Below are 12,057 nucleotides of genomic sequence, written 5' to 3'. Positions count from 1 at the left end.
ATATTAGAATCACTAGGGAGGCCTTAGAGTCTCATTTATTTATTTATTTTTATTTTGGTATTATTAATCTACAATTACATCAGGAACATTATGTTTACTAAACCCCATTACAGTCACTGTCCATCAGCTTAGTAAGATGCTGTAGAATCACTACTTGTCTTCTCTGTGTTGCACAGCCCTCCCCATGCCCCCCACACACATTATACATGCTAATCATAATGCCCCCTTTCTTTTTTCCCTGCCCTTATCCCTCCCTTCTCACCATCCTCCCCAGTCCCTTTCCCTTTGGTAACTGTTAGTCTATTCTTGGATTCTGTGATTCTACTGCTGTTTTGTTCCTTCAGTTTTTTCTTTGTTCTTATACTCCACATCTGAGGGAAATCATTTGGTACTTGTCTTTCTCCACCTGGCTTATTTCACTGAGCATAACACCCTCTAGCTCCATCCATGTTGTTGCAAATGGTAGGATTTGTTTTCTTCTTATGGCTGAGTAATATTCCATTGTGTATATGTACCACATCTTCTTTATCCATCCATCTACTGATGGACACTTAGGTTGCTTCCATTTCTTGGCTATTGTAAATAGTGCTGCAATAAACATAGGGGTGCATCTGTCTTTTTCAAACTGGGCTGCTGCACTCTTAGGGTAAATTCCTAGAAGTGGAATTCCTGGGTCAAATGGTATTTCTATTTTGAACTTTTTGAGGAAGCTCCATACTGCTTTCCACAATGGTTGAACTAGTTTACATTCCCACCAGCAGTGTAGGAGGGTTCCCCTTTCTCCACAACCTTGCCAACATTTGTTGTTTGTCTTTTGGATGGTGGTGATCCTTACTGGTGTGAGGTGATATATCATTGTGGTTTTAATTTGCATTTCTCTGATGACTAGCGATGTGGAGCATCCTTTCATGTGTCTTTTGGCACATGAATTTCTTCTTTGGAGAACTGTCTGTTTAGCTCCTCTGTCCATTTTTTAATTGGATTATTTGCTTTTTGTTTGGTGAGGTGCATGAACTCTTCATATTATTTTGGATGTCAACCCTTTATCAGATCTGTTATTTATGAATATATTCTCCCATACTGTAGGATGCCTTTTTGTTCTATTGGTGGTATCCTTTGTTGTACAGAAGCTTTTCAGCTTGATATAGTCCCACTTGTTCATTTTTGCTTTTGTTTCCCTTGCCTGGGGAGATATGTTCATGAAGAAGTCGCTCATGTTTATGTCCAAGAGATTTTTGCCTATGTTTTTTTCCAAGAGTTTTATGGTTTCATGACTTACATTCAGGTCTTTGATCCATTTCAAATTTACTTTTGTGTATGGGGTTAGACAGTGATCCAGTTTCATTCTCTTACATGTAGCTGTCCAGTTTTGCCAACACCAGCTGTCGAAGAGGCTGTCATTTCCCCATTGTATGTCCGTGGCTCCTTTATAGTATATTAATTGGCCATATATGTTTGAGTTAATGTCTGGAGTCTTTATTCTGTTCCACTGGTCTGTGGCTCTGTTCTTGTGCCAGTACCAAATTGTCTTGATTACTGTGGCTTTGTAGTAGATCTTGAAGTTGGGAAGCAAGATCTCCTCCGCTTTATTCTTCCTTCTCAGGATTGCTTTGGCTATTTGGGGTCTTTTGTGGTTCCATATGAATTTTAGAACTATTTGTTCCAGTTCATTGAAGAACGCTGTTGGTATTTTGATAGGCATTGCGTTGAATCTGTAGATTGCTTTAGGCAGGATGGCCATTTTGACAATATTAATTCTTCCTAGCCAAGAGCATGGGATGAGTTTCCATTTGTTAGTGTCCTCTTCAATTTCTCTTAAGAGTGTCTTCTAGTTTTCAGGGTATAGGTCTTTCACTTCCTTGGTTAGGTTTATTCCTAGGTATTTTATTCTTTTTGATGCAGTTGTGAATGGAATTGTTTTCCTGATTTCTCTTTCTGCTGGTTCATCATTAGTGTATAGGAAAGCAACAGATTTCTGTGTATTAATTTTATATCCTGCAACTTTGCTGAATTCAGATATTAGTTCTAGTCATTTATTTGTTTTTTAATTTCTCTTCATCATTATTTCTCAGGTAATTCTAGTGTGCAACTAGGTTGAAAAATGAAGGAATAAGAACCCTCCCATTCTCATCTGGGTAGAACTTCTCCTCTCCCAACAAGACCTGGAATGACCTTAGGGATGGGATTAAGGGATGGGATAAAGGCTGTGCTTTATAAGAAGAAATGCACCTTTGCTCTTCCTCCTATTCCTGGCACAGAGCTCCTGAAATCTTTTAAATTTCCAGTGAGGAGAGTAGTAAATGTGTCTTCTGTTATTTAAACAGACTCCACCTACAGATGGGGGCTGGCTGCTGAAAGAATCAACCCAGTGATTAGAAACCTAGAACTTTCAGTACCAACCCTGACCTCTGAGGAGGGGAGAGTGGCTAGAGATTGAGACCAATCACAGTGGCCATTGATTTTATAAATCCTGCCTATGTGATGAAGCTTCCACAAAACCCCAAAAGGACAGGGTTTGAAGAGCCTACTACTGGAGAACATGTGAAGGTCTGGGGACAGTGGTTTGCTCAGAGAGCATGGAAGCTCTGGCCCTTTACTCATGCATTGCTCTATTCATCTTCCCATCTGGCATTTCCTGAGTTATATCCTTTTACGCTAAACTGTTTATTTAGTAAGCAACATGTTTCTCTGAGTTCTGTGAGCTACTCTAAAAAATTAATCCAACCCAAAGAGAGGGTTGGAAGGACCTCTCATCCATCTAGCTGGTAGATCAGAAGCCTGGGTGACAACATGGACTTGGGATTGGCATCTAAAGTTGGGGCAGTCTTGTAGGACTGAGCTCATAACCTGTAGGATCTGACACCATCTCCAGGCAGGTAGTGTCAGATCTAGTACACCCAGCTGATATTCAAGAATTCTTGGTGTGGAAAACCTCCCCACGCATTTAAGAATTGGTCACCAGAATTGTTGCCAGGCAGCTAGAGGTCCTGGGCAGCCCCAGAGGTCTCTCCTAATAGTTAGGTGAAACCTCAACTCCAATGGGGGAGGGAGAGCTCTTGATCCTGTTCTCTAAAGAATTAATGAACAGGTTGAAGGAGTACAGGTAAGAAGGGAATTCATTAAGCAGGGATAGCAGCAAATGCCAAATAGCATAGTGCCAGGAAAAGTGACCTTTATTTGTGCAGCCATGCAGGCTGCAGAGAGCAAAGAAGGATGGAGAGAGAGAGAGAAGGAAAGTGCATTGAATTCCTGCTCAGCATAGGGCAGATCCCATGCCAACTCCTAAAGCCAGGGTCATCTGGCAACCAGTGTCTGCTTAATCTGCATGGCACCGGAATTAAACCCCTAATATCCCAAATTTTGGGGGGAGTAGTGCAGCACTGGATGGAATGAGATTGTGTTCTGAGAACTTTCCAAAGCACAGACTTTTTCAGGCAGGCTGCTAAAGAACGTGATCAATTGGCTATACTCCTGACTGGATCACCCAGGAGCTGGGAGAGTGCAAGCCCCTTCCTGCTCAGAGGTTCCTGCTACCGCTTCCCTACTTACTGGAAATAGAACTGAGAGAGAGAGATAAAGGTTGTGTTTAAGACTAGAAAGCTGCATGAAAGATTTGATTCCTCTCTGTCCAGTGAGGGCACAGCCAGTTAGGTGGCTGCCTCTTATTTCCCCTGGGCTTGACCCCATCGCTGACAGATTGTGGAGTAAACAGAGGGCTGCTCTTCCTACTCCAAACACACTTACCTCCAGAGGTGGAGGTCAGCGAGTTCCTGTCTTTGCCATAGAAAAGAGTTCAGCGACAAGGCGCAATAGGCTTATGCAGCAAGAGAGTACACACTCAGATGGGACCGGCGGAACCTCAGAGAGGAGGTGTGCTTCAAGGTTTTAGGTTTGGGTTTCACGGGGTCTTTTAGATAGGGGTTGCTATAAGGTATGATCTGTAAAGGTGCTTAATAATCCTTTGAAGTTTTGTCCTAAGAATAGGGTTATTTAGGTGACTGTGTTGGTCCAGATCTCAGCATTCTTTACCCATTTAGGTTCATTTACATTCCGGACATCTGTCTCTCATCCTGATTACAAAGTTACTTAATTTATTAAAGGGCAAGATAAAGAGGAAGAACATCACATAAATTAAGATAAGAATAAGCTGGGCCCTTTTCACAGGCTATGTAGGTTTTACAATGGCATGACCCTTGTCCCATCTCCCTACTCTACCTCAGAATCATCAGGTGGGAACCTCCAGAAGACAGTCCAGGATGAAAGGTGCCATTTACTGTTCGTAGTAGTTTGAGATGGTTTGGGTCCTTGATGGTCACAGACCACCCCTCCTGAGGGACACTTCAGAGAAGCTTGGGTTCCTGCCCCTATTCTGGGATCTCAGGTCACAACAAACCAAAAACCCCTGGAGAAACACCTCCCCCAACATTGACCTCCTGGTGTGACATCCTCCCTTCTCTAAAGGAGAAGAGAAAGAGTCATCTCTTCCCTTTTCATTTGACCTGTTTGTATTCAGAGGCATCTATAATTGGGCCAATTTCATTAAAATCCTTAAAATAAATAATCCCAAATTGCTTTTTAACCTGTTTCACTGTAATTAAAGTGCCCTTGAAGATGTGAATGACCTGAAGGAAATCAAGCCCTCTGTTTGTATTTCTAATTGAAATCAAGCATGGAAATTCTTACATAAAAGCATCTTAGCTCAACTGTCACCTCTTCCAGGAAGCCCTCTGAGATCTCCCCCAAAGTAAATGAACCTTCTGCTCAAGGGCCCCCTGGCTCTGTAGACCTTTTCTTCCTGTCACTCCAGAGCCTGCATCCACTGATTCCTGGGTGATTTGATTCCTCTCTGTCCAGTGAGGGCACAGCCAGTTAGGTGGCTGCCTCTTATTTCCCCTGGGCTTGACCCCATCGCTGACAGATTGTGGAGTAAACAGAGGGCTGCTCTTCCTACTCCAAAAAGCACAGCATATGCCCTTCTCCCATCTTAGTGACCTTCTCCAAAAAGGTGAGCTATGTTTCGCATGAAACTAAGAGGGTGTAGGCAGTTCAGCCTGCTGGGGAAGCTTGACCTGGAGCAGGAGACACTCTCCAGGTCCAGGGCTGCCGAACCGCATCACGGGCTGTAGGGCTCTGGCCCCCTGCAGCTTGGGTTGCTTTTGCTCAAGATGGTCAAACACAAAGCAGGGAACATGCCACAGCTGTGGGGGTCAGAGCACCCCCAACAAGATACTGACAAATGCTACCATGGTGAGGAAGGGTGCATCAGAAAGAGCAGACCTTTCTAAAGAGGATCGGGGCTCTTTCTCCTGATTCCTTGCGGTTGAGTGTATCTTGGATATTTCTGCACATAATTACAATCTTACCGTTTAGTATGGACTGAGTCATGCCCCCAAAATTGTTATGCTGATGCTCTAACCCCCAATGGGACTGTATTTGGAGACAGGGCAAGGAGGTCATCAAGGCTAAGTGAGCTCAGAGGGTGGGACTCTGATGCAGTAGGAGAGGCATCCTGATAAGAGAGACACCAGGAACCTCTCTCTATACAGAGAAAAGGAAACGGTAAGCTGAGGGAAGGGGTCTCACCGGAAACCAACTTTGGCCTCAGACTTCCAGCCTCCAGAACAGCAAGGAAATTAATTTCTGTTGCAGCTGCCCTGTCCATGGAATTGTTTTATGGCAGTCCAAGCTGACTGATGCAGTGTTCATTTCTGCTTTATCAGCAACTATGTGTTTGATTTCTTCAAGTAAACCCCAAAGAAAAACCGAGATGACTGACTTGGGGAAGTAGAGCTGTTCAGAGATAAAATGTGTGCGGATCTCCTCCATACCCCAGGGTTGGGCACTGAGTGTTAGCAGCTAAAACTTCACTCATATTTGACCTTCACTTTGTTGTCCCTAGCTAATCCTTTCCCTGCTTCCTCTGACCCAGGGTTTCTCAAGTGGGGACAATGTTGCCCCCACCAGGGTCCTCGGCAAAGACTGGAGACACTTTGGTTGTCACAGCTGAACAGGGTTGCTGGTGGCACCTGGTAGCAGCCAGGGTCACTGCCAAATATCTTATGATACACAAGACCCACCCACCCTCACCCGCACAGGAAGACTGAGCCTACCCCCCTGCCCACAGGGCCCAGGCTGGGAAACCTGCTTTCAGCCCACAGGCATGTTCTAAGCTGTCACAATGCTTTCAAATCCCGGATTCATTCACCTAAACCAATAAAAGCAGCTGAATTAGGTAAATAATTGTATTACAGAGACCAAAAGAAGTCATGGAGGAAAACAGAAAGGAAGGAAATAAGTAATGATTAACTTTCCAGGCAGTGTTCATTAAAACTGACCAATCAAACTTAGCACATCGTAGTGCAAATAAAACATTAGGTACCAAATAAGATTACTGTTCTTTCTGACACCGGCAGTGTCACCTTGGCATGTTTTCTGATTAACAATGATCGCAAGAGCCTCTATGACATTCGCCCTGTATATACAATGTCATCTGGTGGAGAGGCTTGTAATTATACTGCAGGAGACTGAGCTTACCCAAGTACATGTTTTTCCAGCTTCACATTTTACAGTTTAATAATATCTCAAATAATTATACATTGTTACAGCATGTGATATCACAGGCGCATTCAAAACTCTCCTTTTGGGGGGATTTTTCACTGGCTATGCTATACCCGAATGCTTTCCCAATCTTCAAGATGTTCCAGTCTTTTTATAGCTCTAACTAATAAAAATAGAGAAAGAAATAGCAAGGCAGCAGCTGAGAAGGGCATCTTTACGACTACACCCTCGGGGTGCTTGAGCGCCTTGGTGTTCACAGTGGCAACGCTTATCATGTGCTGGGCACCACCTGGACCATACAGGAAACCACCCCCAGCTTGTGTAACATGCACCAGATCTGTGCACAGATACCTGCTACCTGCTTTTGTGTTACCTCCACCCCCGTATGTGTTTCCTGGGGCTGCCTAGCAAAGTATAAAAGACTGGGAAGCTGAAATGGCAGAAATATATTGCTCTCAGGTCTGAAGGCCAGAAGTCTGAGATCAAGGTGTGGGCAGGGCCATGCCCCCTCTGAAGGTGCCAGGGAAGAATCTGTCCCAGGCCCTTCCCCTAGGCTTGTGGACGGTCATCCTCTCTCTATGTATGCCTGGCTCAGTACCCAAACTTCCCCTTTTCCTGAGGACATAGTCATGCTAGATTAGAGTCCCCTCGACCTCAGGCTGTGGACTGAATGTTTGTGCCCCCCCCAATCCATATGTTGAATCCTAACCCCCAGTGTGATGGTATTAGGAGGTGGGGCCTTTGGGAGGTGCTTAGATCTTGAGGGCAGAGCCCCCATGAACAGGATTACTGCCCCTGTAAGAAGAGATGAGAGAGCTTGCTTCCTCTCTGCTCTCTGCCACGTGAGACTGCAACAAGAAGCCACCCATCTGCCAGCAGGCCCTGGCCAGACATCAAATCTTCTGGCACCCTGATCTGAACTCCCCAGCCTCCAGAATTCTGAGAAATAAATGCTTGTAATCTAAGCCGCCCAGTCTACAGTAATTTGCTATAGCAACCTGAGTAGGACACCTCCCTTTAACTCCATCACCTCTATTTTGCCCCTATCTCCAAATAAGGTCACCTTCTGAGGTAAAGGAGGTAGCCTTCAATTCACTTTTTTGGGGGGACACAATGAATTCATGGCACGTTGAGTGTATTCACAGCACATGGCTCTCACTGGTTAGTTCCTCAGTAACCACATACTGGGGGACACATTTGCTGAGAACCTACTGACCGCCAGGCATCATACAAAATTCTTTGTACAAATTCTTAGATTTAATCCCAAGGCATAGGTTGAATTTGCCCATCCTGTAGGAAGTAACTGCAAGGACGTGTGAACAATCTGACCTGCTCACACAGCCAGGTGGTGTACCAATGACAGATTCTGAGGGCCGGTCCCTTTCCCAGCCCAACCCGCCGTTTTGATTGCCTCTCTTCATCCTTGTAATTAAAGTAAATTAGCTTTAATTTAGCTCTCATGAGTATCTAAGAGCCATGCAGCTACCCTAGAGAAAACTAGAAACCCCTCGCTTGTCACAAATGTGCCATCAGAAGACTCACTCCCACGATTTTATATGTTCAACACGGGGGACAAGGACTGCCTGTCAGCTTTGCAGTGACTTTTCTAAGTTTTGCTTCTACGGTATTGGAGATCCCATACCTGATGATTTGTCTTCTATTTTCTTTCAATACAGAATTTCTTGCCTTTGAAGCTAGCGGTAAGGCTGCATACCCCGGGCTAAGTTCTCTCTGCAGTTTTGGCGAGGACCAGCCCGGAGCCCTGGGCACTCTCACAGGGGCCTCAGGACCGGGGCTCACAGGGCCTGTGCCGTGTGCCCAAGTCTAAATCCCAGAGGGAGTCGCCACTGTCTCTCCTCATTGGTCCGGGCACTCACGTGACCCAACTGCACCTCTCGGTTGGCCCAGACTTGACTTGGAAGACAGACTGTGTGTACTTTGCCCCACAAATCGAGACATTCAAATTATGCCGATTTAAATTACGTCCATGCCGTAATACCACATTGCCAAATGGAAAACCCCTCTCATGGGACCTGAAATGCATGTCATGGGACAGCAGGAGCAGGCAGAGGGCTTGTGAGGGTCAGCATGAAGACCTGCACGCCGTCCCCCAAGATCACGGGCACCGCCATCACAGCCTCTCTGCCGTTTCCTTGTTTGCCGCCTGCCATGCAAGCATGCTATTTCCTCCCACCTTCTGTGATGGGTTGAATTGTGTCCCTAAAGGTATGTGCCCAAAAGGTGCATTGAAGTCCTCATCCCTGGTACCTGTGAATGTGACCTCAGCAGTGAGAAGCCTTTTCTATGGATGGAATCAAGTTAAGAGGAAACCCCTGTGGTGGGTCCTAATCCAGAATGTCCTTTTAAGGAGAGGAAAGGCCCTGTGAAGGCAGAGACACAGGGAGGCCCCATGTGATGATAACCGGGGCAGATGGGCTGCTGGGAGGCACCAGAGCCCAGAAGGCAGGAAGGACTGGCCTGCGCAGGGGAACACAGCCCTTCTGACACCTCGATTGCATACATTCCCCCTCCAGAACTGTGGGAGAATAAATTCTGTTGTCTCAAGCCTCCCAGTCAGCCACCTTCCAGGCTATGATCCAGTGAGAGGCACAGACCAGTTAAGTAAAATTCATACCCCAGAAATTTTGCTAACTTCCTTTTAGACAAAACAAAACAAAACAAATCCCCTTGAAAGTGGACAATTTCCTCAGTTTTATGCACAGGACCCATGTCATTCCCACCACTCCCTTGCGGCCAGGGTGGAGTTGCCACAGGAACTGGGGTTACTATGGGGCAGACAGCGCAGGGCAGGGCACCGCTGGCAGCTCAGAGAAGTGGGCTGCGGTCAGTAGACACACTGAGTCACTGCCAACAGGCCTGACTCAGGCACCTCCCCTAGAAGAAAGGAAAGCACTCGTCAGGGAGAGGCTGTGTGCACGTGAAAATGAAAAGGGGTCCCACTTGGAGGGCCAAGGCGGGCCTAAGATGGGCCACATGGAAAACAGGACCCCGGACTCCAGATAGACAGGTGTGCAACCCACCAGGAACCCTTGGGGATGCTGTGGCCCCTCAGGTGTGCTGGACAGGGCCAGTTCAAAGGAGACTGCTGTGTATCTATCAATCTTCTTTAATAATGGCCATTAATTGCCCACATGTTTCAATCTAGAGAAGAAAACAGAGGAAGGAGGGAGCTCTGATTCACTTTGTTTCTAACCAGACCTCTAGAAGGTGGCCAGGGGCTTCTCTGTGGAATTCCTATCTCCAGTCCGTGGCCACGGGGGCAGCAGTGGTCAGCTCACTGCCCTGTCCTAGTGGGCCTGGAGGACCTGGAGGAGACCCTCCTACACCTTTCAGATGACTGTGTCCAACTTAGCACTGAGGCCCAGAGAAAATACATGGAGTCACACTCCATTGACCCACACCCACATTTCCCAGCATTGTTGTGCCAAGTGGCACAGGTTGGCCCTCTGGGGCCTGCTGTTGCCAAGCCAGTGCCACCAGGTGCCAGAGCCAGAGCACCCTGGGGAGAAGCACTGCTCACACGGACGCACTATGCCACAGCCACTCGGGCGGCCGCACTGCCCACTGCAGGCACTGGCCTCAGTGCCCCGGGGGCAGGTCCCCTGGTGTGAAGACATTTAGGGTTGGCATTTGGCAGGGCTACTGCTCACAAGTACATGGGTCTCCAGGCGGGCGGGTGAGGGGCATGCCCTCTAGGCTCACCAGGCAGAACAGGGCTTCCTCCTGCAGGCCAAGGTGCTTGCCTCTGTTAGCATCCTCAGCACAGCGAGCCTGTATCACCAAGCCAGCAGCCCAGCCTGGCTCACATCCCTGGGGAGTTTCTCAAATTGCCCATGTCTGAACCTTACTCAAAGGTTCTATTTAACTGGGCCTTGGGGAGCGAGCATCAGTTTTTCTCAAGACAGTCCCATACCCCGCCCAGGTGAACCTGTGTGTAGCCAGGATGAGAACAGATGAACAAGAATACAAGCCCCAGAATCACAGTGTGTGTGTTCTATTCTTTTATTTCTGTCTTTGAATTATTAAAGCCTAGCATAGTCCATCTGTTTAACAATGTTCTTTGAATGAATGAATGGGTAGACGAATGGATGAATGGATGAAACTTTTCATGACTTCTCAGGTAAAGAGGAGTTTTAACTATGATCTGCTGATTCTAAGTATGTAAAGATGAAGGTTGCCTTCTTATTTAACTTTGATCAGCTAGAATTTGTCACTTGGTAGGAAAGGGGAAATGCTGCATGAAATGTGAACAATATATTTTTCACACCTGCAAAATTGACTAACAGCAGACCTCATTTGACTCAAATAAACCAAGAAAACTTGACTTTGGAATTAGATTTAATATGAAGAGTTGCAGACAGAAGCCACAACTTGTATAAATGGGAAACAAATGGAAACTGGCAAGTGAAAGGGAGTTTCTAATGAAACCATTCGGAAGGGTAGCTGTGACATGGAGTGTGCTGGAGCTTATTAAACTTTCTCATCTGTTGTCAGTAAAATCCCTGCTTGAATGACATTTTATTTATCGAGCTTCAAACAAACAACATCTCATCAAACTCCATCCACTGGACTCAAACATTAATACAATTGGGAAAAAAATCCTTCAGACAAGCAAGAGATAAGCGATAATTTTGAAACTGTATAAGTAATGAAGGAAAGTAGGGATAAGTTAGGTGATATCTACCAATGTAGGAGTCCCAAATTCTTCATTGAATGAGATCTAGCAAAAACTTGTAATAATAGAAATGAAAGCATTTATCACTGGGTAAACAGAGGCTCAGCTCCATGACACCATTGACTAGAAGAACATAGGGAAATAAGTTTTCATAAGAAGAAGAACAACCCCTTATTACTAATCATCTATTTAATTCACAAGAAAATAGTATTTTATAATATTCTTATATTAAGCTTCTTGTTTTGTTAAACAATATGCTGGGTTAATTCATATGCAGACAGGATTAAAATGTCCTTGATAACAGGAATTATGTCTTCCTTCTTCCTAACAAGTACAAGTTCTATGCCTAATCCCATTTTACCAGGGAATATACATCTGGAATATGTTACTCTAGTTATATCTTTTCTAATAACATATGCATGTATGTATATGATATATAAGTAATATCATATGATATATAGTATATATATTACATATTATAACTTTATACTTAAACATAATGATATATATTATATTTAATTATTATACAGTAATAATTTATAATTTTATATTTATATAATTATACTATTACATAATCATATATATATATATATCAATACATAAAAGCTTACAGTGACATCCTATTAGAGACCTAAAGTCTCTCTGAATTTAACTAAGACACATTTAGCCTTTTGCATTTTTAGACCCTAATGTTCTTTGACAGAAAGATGGGTGGATGTATGGATGGATGAATGGATGGATGGAAGATAAGAAGAATAGATGGATGGTGGGTGAATGGATGGATGGAAGGATCTATTGATACA

The sequence above is a fragment of the Manis javanica genome, chromosome 1 (genome assembly GCF_040802235.1).
Source record: "Manis javanica isolate MJ-LG chromosome 1, MJ_LKY, whole genome shotgun sequence".
NCBI lineage: Eukaryota > Metazoa > Chordata > Mammalia > Pholidota > Manidae > Manis > Manis javanica.
This window is presented reverse-complemented; position numbering follows the sequence as displayed.